The sequence below is a fragment of the Xyrauchen texanus genome, chromosome 38, assembly GCF_025860055.1.
Source record: "Xyrauchen texanus isolate HMW12.3.18 chromosome 38, RBS_HiC_50CHRs, whole genome shotgun sequence".
NCBI classification, from domain to species: domain Eukaryota; kingdom Metazoa; phylum Chordata; class Actinopteri; order Cypriniformes; family Catostomidae; genus Xyrauchen; species Xyrauchen texanus.
In genome coordinates, this window is record NC_068313.1 from 16,776,627 (window position 1) to 16,785,324 (window position 8,698).

Consider the following 8,698-nt stretch of genomic DNA (forward strand, 5'->3'; position numbering starts at 1 on the left):
CTGATGGCCCCTGTATTTATGGCAAACCTTAACCTACCAAGTCAGCAAACTACCCAGCCACCCACTGGTCCTTCTCCAGTTATGAGGTAAAGTGTTTTTTGCTACTCTCCCCTCTGGCTCATTCAAACAAAACCCTATTAAATCACCATTCACTCTCTCTGAGATCATAGAGTCTCAAACACAGGAATCTGAATAATGCCCCTCTGCTCACAAGCCTGGAAAAATATTTGACTGGCTAAGTTTGAATAGTTTTGAATGAAGCCTCCATGTCAACTGGCCACATCCCCAGCAAGGGCTTGTGCCAGGATGGATTCTGCTCCCCCTGCCCTGGACAGGAACAGCCAGATACAATCTGCTCTGTCCTGGCTCGCATTAGAGGAGAACTCAGGCAGAAAGATAATGTTATGGCCTAAAATGGATGGGACTGCTGTAATCAGCAGGATTGGTGATCTGCTTTCAGTGAGCCTTGATAAATGAGTCCTCTAAATGAGGAACATCACTGCTGTCCAATTTACATTTATTTGAGAGAGTGATGGGCCTGGATGCATAAGTTCAGATGCCACCCTACATACTATCATGAAGTCAGGCCTGTGACTTCATTCAAACTTGTTGACCAATATGGCAAAAACATATTTTGTGATGTTATTTTTTTATTATATATTTTTATACACTGCAATTGTATTTAAAAATACAAAAATGGCATAAAATATATTTATATAACTATTTTCATTATCTGTTTCCAAAATATTTTTGTCATTTTTGGTATATTCTAACATTAAAATAAATATTGTCCAAATTATTTTAAAATTGTTTGCTCTAATCCACAAACATTTACATTTACATGTAAAATTTATTTTAAAATTGGAAATGCATTTTCTTGCTCCTGTAGATCATTTTGTCATTTATTTTTAAATTTGAAGATTTAAATTTTTGTTTATAACATATTTTGGCCAGACAAAAAATATTTTGCTGTATGGGGAACAACAGAAGTGGAAGTCTTCTTGTGTATCAGGGTGTCTCAAAGGAACATTCAATTGCAATAAGAATATGTCCTTAAATACTCTGAAGTGTACATTTAAATGCTGACAAAAGATACACGTTTAAAATGGACAATCTTTCTATTCCAAGAAAGCAGACAAAAAATATTGTTGACTCTTGTTGCACTACACAGAATTTTGTCAAATTAAATGCTCTCTAAAATAAGAATGTTCCTCCTCTAATACCACCTGCGACTGGTGAAAAATTATCAAATCATGGATCAAGACTTTGATGTAACTAAATTCAGTTTGTATTTAAAAAAGGAACGGCCAAAACTGGTACAGGAAAGACACACAAGAAAGAAAACGGCTTTTGTCAAGCAATTTCATGAGCTCTTGAATAGAATAGAATAGAATAGAATAGAATAGAATAGAATAGAATAGAATAGAATGTTTATTTCCACATGACCAGGCCGGTGGAAAAATTTTTGAGGTACATCAGTACAACATACATAGGACAGTGTATGAGTGTGCAAATGTGCAATATTAATTACTAGTTCAACACACCATCATGATAGAATACAATAACTTGCCTGACGGTTTATTTAGCAACCGGAGATATTTATAGTCCGCTCCCGCAGGGTCTCATTCAGAGCAGCAGCGGTGTAATTTTCAAAGCTGGAGTCCATTTCTTTTTGAACAATAAAGTCTCTGAGTGTATTTACTGGCCATTTCGTATTTTTTTTCATGTTGATCTCATCTTTTTCGTCTTCTATTTGATTCAATTCTCCCGGTGTTATCTCTTTGTGTCGTTTCTCCGTTTTATTTACATTTTTTCTTTCTTCAGCAGCATCCCAGTCGTCAAAGTTGTCATATTCTCCATAAATGTTAAAAGAAATAACGAAGTTGCTCATTGTTGTATTAGTAGGCTATGTAATATCTAACGTTAGATGTTTGTTTTGATAGAGCAAATTGTTAACGGATACTGTGACTGCCTGTTGCTATGGTTACTCACAGCTGTTGTAGGCAGCGCATTTATTTATTAATTTCGAATGGTAAACAGGCAGTTTCACCAGAACTACTTTACTAGGTGTCCTCTATCACTTTTTAACGGACACCCTGCAGCCAATCAGAATCGAGTATTCACCCAGACCATGGTATAAAATGTTTTATACACATGTTTCTGCAGGCTTTTGTTAAACAAGCTTTAATATCTTGTAATGTTGAAACAAACTCATTTATCGATATTACTTAATAAAGGGGATTTTATCACTTACTTTGTATAGCTCCCTGAGTGTCGGCATGTTTGTGTGACATCATGTACCTGCATCTCGGTGAAATCGGAGTTAATAATTTCTGCACGAGTCTACAAGATATAAGGATGCATCCAACTGCACTTTTCCTAGTTGGAAGTTGTAAAATCCTATTTTCCGGGTTGAATGCAATGCAGCACTACTTTTCAAAACTTGATCCGACAATGAATGCACAAGTAGCCTAATTTACACTTAGAAAACTCCTGATGTTGCTATAACAATGCAAAAAGCACTGTCCTTTCCTGTTTAATACATTAAAAAATCACACAGTCATGCAGAACATCTCGTGTTTTTAAATCCATAAGGATGTCTTTCACAATGGTGATAGCGGCAGTAATGACGAGCTTGCGCTCTTTGCTCTTGAATTCAGTACATCACTTAAAGCGTGATTGCGTCACTCATGGCCAGCTAGAAGGCCTCGACTGGGACATATCCTAAAGATCACACCCACCAAGAACAAATAAATCAATCTGATTGGCTGATGAATCTGACAATCTGACTTTAGTTGCTCATTCGTTTGCACTGTTGAGGGATTCTGTAGAAATTCTGAAGGCCCGACAGGGTGGAGCTCAAACTCATGTGCTGATTCGGGCATGCGATTTGTGAAAGGTTGTCACACATTGCTTGTAAACATCAAGGAATAAATTCTGACTGGATCAACTTTTAGTTTTTCTCTATTTGTTTGTAGATTAATTTAGAGTGGAAAGAGATCTTTCTATTCAAAATCTTGGTATAAACCAGATGAATATATTAGTTTAAATTAATCTACTCTCCCATGTTATTGTTATAAATGAACGGTTGAGGAGAAGGTGTTGCTGCAATTTACAGTGAGGATTTTAGGGTTACTCAGAGGACAGGATATAAATGTAAGTCCTTTGAACTAATAATGCTTACTGTGACACCGTCAGATACAATTAAAAAACCTCGGTCCACTTTTGGGCTTGCTACAGTATACAGATCACCCAGGCCATATTCTGATTTCCTTGGTGAATTTGCAAATTTTCAATCAGATCTAGTAGTTACTGTAGACAGACCTTTAATTGTTGGTGAATTCAACATTAACAAAGATAATGAAAATTACACATTGGTATAAGTATTTATCGATATTCTAAACTCTCTTGGAGTCAGACAAAATGTGACAGGACCAACTCATGTAATCATATGCTAGATTGAATTCATATGGAGTTGATATTGATACTATAGAAATTATGCCACAGAGTGATGACATCTCAGATCATTACATTGTCTCTTGTAACCTGCAATCAGCTAATGTTACTCAATCAACATCATGCTATTCTTCCTTTCGACCACTAAAGATAGCTGCACTAATAAACTTCCAGATTTATCTCACATACTCATTAAGCCCAGCGTCGAGCACTCTGCAGGCGGCGCATGCCCCCTGTCTCACGAACCCCCTCCAGGACCCGGAAGGCTCCCAAGCGTTCCTGAGACAGCCGACCCAGAGCCGAAGACATTAGCTCCGGAGGTGGTAAGACCGCTCCGTCCCCCGGTGGAGGGCCGGGAGGAGAATCCTTTGTTTTTTCATTTGCCACACCCCCTGACGGGGGCTGTGGTACCCACATTCTCAATAAAAGAGCTATTTCCTTTGCCTCTGGGTCACCTGGCCCGCAAATGCTGTTTTCACGGCAATGTGCTTTCAGATCACAACAGTCCCGGTACACCGGACGCGGCGATCCCGCCTTACGCCTGCCCACGACTGTCCCCCGGCCGGCTGGTTCAGACGAGTCCAGAGGACGCCAACATCAGACCTCCTCCTCAGTCAAGAACCCGCCCCCTGCCGGGCGCGCGAAGCAAGGTAAGTGCTTTGAGCCTATTCTCAGCACCTCAGCATCAGGCCGCAACGAAGCCGCCCGACGCTGCATTACCTGTTCCGCCCCGCTGCGAGGCCCCGCCGGGTACGTCCAAAATACTCGTCCCTTTGGTGCCCCTAGCGCAGAGCTGGGAAGTGTGGCTTTCGCTTCCCAACGCATCACGCTGGCTGCACCGGACCATTCGACTCGGTTACGCAATTCAGTTTGCCCGGCTCCGCCCCCTTCAGGGCGTCCGCTTTCCGCAGTACACGGCGAGCATACCAGTTCCCTGCGCACGGAAATCGCGACCCTCTTAGCCAAGGGCGCGGTAGAGCCCGTCCCTCCAACTGAAATGAGGAAGGGTTTCTACAGCCCTTACTTCATTGTACCCAAGAAAGGCGGCGGCTTACGACCAATCCTGGACTTGCGAAGTTTTCAATCGGGCCTTGTTAAAACTCCCGCTCAAAATGCTCACGCAGAGAAATATTCTGGCTGGCGTTCAGCATCTAGATTGGTTCGCAGTGGTAGACCTGAAGGACGCCAGTACTTCCACGCCTCAATTCTTCCACGACACCGACCCTTCTTACGGTTCGCGTTCGACGGCCAGGCGTTTCAGTACAAAGTCCTCCCCTTCGGCCTGTCTCTGTCCCCTCGCGTCTTCACGAAAGTCACAGAGGCGGCCCTTGCCCTGCTACGAGTAGCCGGCATCCGCATTCTCAACTACCTCGACAACTGGCTCATCCTAGCACACTCTCGAGAGTTACTATGCACACACAGAGACCAGGTGCTCCGGCACCTCAGCCGCTTGGGGCTTCAGGTCAACTGGGAAAAGAGCAAGCTCACTCCGGTTCAGAGCATCTCTTTTCTCGGGTTGGAGTTAGACTCAGTCTCAATGACAGCACGCCTCACGAGCGAGCGTGCTCAGTCGGTGCTGGACTGCCTCGCTTCCTTCAAGCCAGGCACAGTGGTCCCTTTAAAACTTTTCCAGAGGCTCCTGGGGCATATGGCGTCCTCCGCTGCGGTCGCGCCGTTGGGGTTGATGCATATGAGACCACTCCAGCACTGGCTCCAGACTCGAGTCCCGAGACAAGCATGGCACCACGGCACGCAACGGGTAAGGATCACCCCCGCCTGCCTCAAAACACTCCGACCCTGGACAGACCTCTGCTTTCTACGGGCAGGAGTGCCCCTGCAGCAGGTGTCCCGACGCGTTCTGGACTCCAGAGACCTCCCTTCAAGCCGCTCGAATCAGTTGGACTCAGGGCCCTCTCTCTTAAGACGGCCCTGCTGATCGCACTCGCCTCCATCAAGAGGGTCGGGGACCTGCAAGCATTCTCTGTCAGCGACACTTGCCTGGAGTTCGGCCCGGCAGATACGTCTGTGATCCTAAGACCGCGACCGGGCTATGTGCCCAAGGTTCCTACCACACCATTCTGAGATCAGGTAGTGAACCTGCAAGCGCTGCCCCGGGAGGAGGCAGACCCAGCCCTTTCATTGCTGTGTCCAGTGCGCGCCCTGCGCATTTACCTGGACCGCACACAGAGCACCAGACACTCTGAGCAGCTCTTTGTCTGCTTTGGGGGACGGCAGAAAGGGAATGCCGTCTCCAAACAGAGGCTCGCCCACTGGGTTGTCGACGCCATCACACTGGCTTATCACACCCAGGCCGTGCCCCTACCCTTGCGGGTCCGAGCTCACTCAACAAGGGGTGTTAGCGTCCTCGTGGGCACTGGCCAAGGGCACCTCCCTAGCAGACATCTGTAGAGCCGCGGGTTGGGCAACACCCAACACCTTCGCGAGGTTTTACAACCTCCGCGTTGAGTCGGTTACGCCTCGTGTTTTGTCAGGTCCGAGCCCGTAGAACTCGGTAACACGTAGACCAACCGGCCGGGTGGATCGCTTGCACCCAGCACCCTTTTCCTGACGCCAAGGTAAAGTAGTGCGCCTTCTTCCCAGGGCGCTCCACTCCGAAGTCGGGCCCCTCCGGTCCGCGGTTCAGCGGAGGAACTTGCCGACCCAAGCCACCGCGGGTACCCTGATGGCTACCCTGTACTGGTATAGGTGCTCCACAGGTAAGGCCTCCTGCTCGGACTCCCCTGTGTGTAATTCCATGGTTCTGTCCCCTACGAGCGAACCCCCGTGTCTCCCTTAGGCAGTTACAGCTACCTCGGTCGCCGTGCTGTAGCAACTCCCCCTTCGAGGCTGGATCTACCACCGCACCATACTTTCCACACGAGCCCTAAGACGGCCGTGTGACGTGTCTACCACTTTTCCTCCCCAAGAAAAAGGGCAGGTGTGGTCTCCGGAGGGTCTGGGTAAGACCCCCTTCCCTATATGCGTGTAAGGGCCCCGGCCGTGATTGCTCTATGCGAGAAACATAGAGAGAAAAGAGGCCCAGCCAGGCTGGCCCGTTCCCATGTTGGCAAACATCGCCTTGTTCCCCTCCCAGGGTAACTAGAAGGACTCTGATGTTCTTATGGGGCATTGGGGAAGGGTACGTGCAGCCAGGTACAGACGATGCGCGGCACTGGATGAAATCTCTGCCCGCCTCTGTATCGCCGGTTCACGTACATGGTTCAGCACATGGCAAGATTGGAATGGGTCTCCTAGTGTCGCTTCTCCGACACAACGTGGAGAGAGCGACAGAAGGGGAACGTTTGGTTACGTATGTAACCTCCGTTCCCCGAGGGAGGGAACGACACGTTGTGTCTTTCCTCTGCCATGTCACTGAACCAAGCCACTGTTGGACCATTCCGGCTCCTCAGAAAAACCCTGACTAAACTTCCGTATTTGCCCCACTTAAATACCCGTATGTCCGGGGGCGGGGTATGCAAATACTGACTGCCAACTCCCATTGGCCCTTTTCAATAGGTCAGAGGTGAATATCGGCGCTCAAGAGAGACCCCTAGTGTCGCTTCTCCGACACAACGTGTCGTTCCCTCCCTCGGGGAACGGAGGTTACATACGTAACCAAACGTTATTCCACTGTTATTCCGATGATACCCAACTTTATATTTCTTCAAAACCTGATGAGATTTCACAATTCTCCAAATTAGCAGAGTGTATCAATGAGATCAAAGACTGGATGGCCAGAAATTTCCTTATACTCAATTCCGACAAAACAGAGGTACTAATTATTGGACCAAAAACCTCTAAAAATAAGACACTAAAATATTATTTGACTCTTGATGGATGTACTGTTACATCATCTTCAACAGTGAAGAACTTAAGTGTTATATTTGATACCAATCTGTCCTTTGAAGATCAAATTTCCAATGTTTGTAGAACAGCATTGATCTACCTCAGAAATATTGCTAATAAGTTACTACACATGCTCTCAGTTGCTGATGCGAAAAGCTATATTCCATCATGTTCATTACGATCGCAAAAATCTGTCATGTTAATAGTTCCTAGAATAACAAAATCCACAAAATGAGAAAAAAAAACTGTATGGCATCTTCGCTAATATTATTCTCTTTGTTCCCCTGCCTCAACTGAGCATATCCCAAGGTTACCAGAGCTGGCCAGATCCACCTCTGTTCCTACTTGGTGTCGTACTCCACTGCAATGTGTCACTGATTGATGACTACTGAATGCAGCAGGTGCCAGCCAGTCATCACATCAGTCTACTACGATGGACTTCAGAGGATGAACTGATGCCAACTCCAACAATACATCATATGCCATTGCCTGAACCTTGGACTAATGATAGACCTCACCGAAATGATCTGCTGGTTGAACTGCGATGCACCTCACTGATATCTGCCTGCATCACCATGGTCTTATAATGGACTACACTCTTAAAATGGAATACATAGACTTTCAATTATTTGCCAGCAAAAGCCGTCATCAGCCAACTAACAAAGGACAATTCACCAATGTGAACTTCTGGAGTTAATCTAGGCTGAACTTCAGATACATTAGTCATTAATTTTACAGTTCATACAAAATCTTTGTATAAACACTGGCCCTTAACACTTACTTAGTTTACTCATTTTAAACCATGACCTTCTCTGCACATAAAGAACTATTATTGCATTATATTCATGGTGGTTAGCCAGAGGAGAACTGGCACCCACAATGAGCCTGGTTTGTCCCAAGGTTATTTTTCTCCATTAACCAACATCTTATGTGTTTTGTGTTCCTTACACAATGATGACTCTAAAACTTTACAGATTTAACAGTTTTCATTTTCTGGTAATGCATGATTTGCTTTAAAGCTGCTTTGAAACTATGTGAAAAGCACTATACAAATAAAAATGACTTGATTTGACTTGACTTTTCCTATCAACCCCGATGTTCTTCTCCAATGTGCAAAATAAAAATGTATTGGCTCTACGTATGTTATACATTGTGTGCAGAAAATATCAAACATTAGTGAAAAATGCCAACATCCTTGTGCTGACATAGACCGACTCATTTTGACGAGCTGCTTGCTCGACTTTCTCACACACATCTTGTCATCGAAACACACACATAGGCCTACTAGACACATGCCTAATATATTCTGCTCACTGTATCTTTATAAACTTTATGGATGAATGCATTAAAATCATACTGCAAGTTAATTTGATACCGAAAAAATTATATATCATGC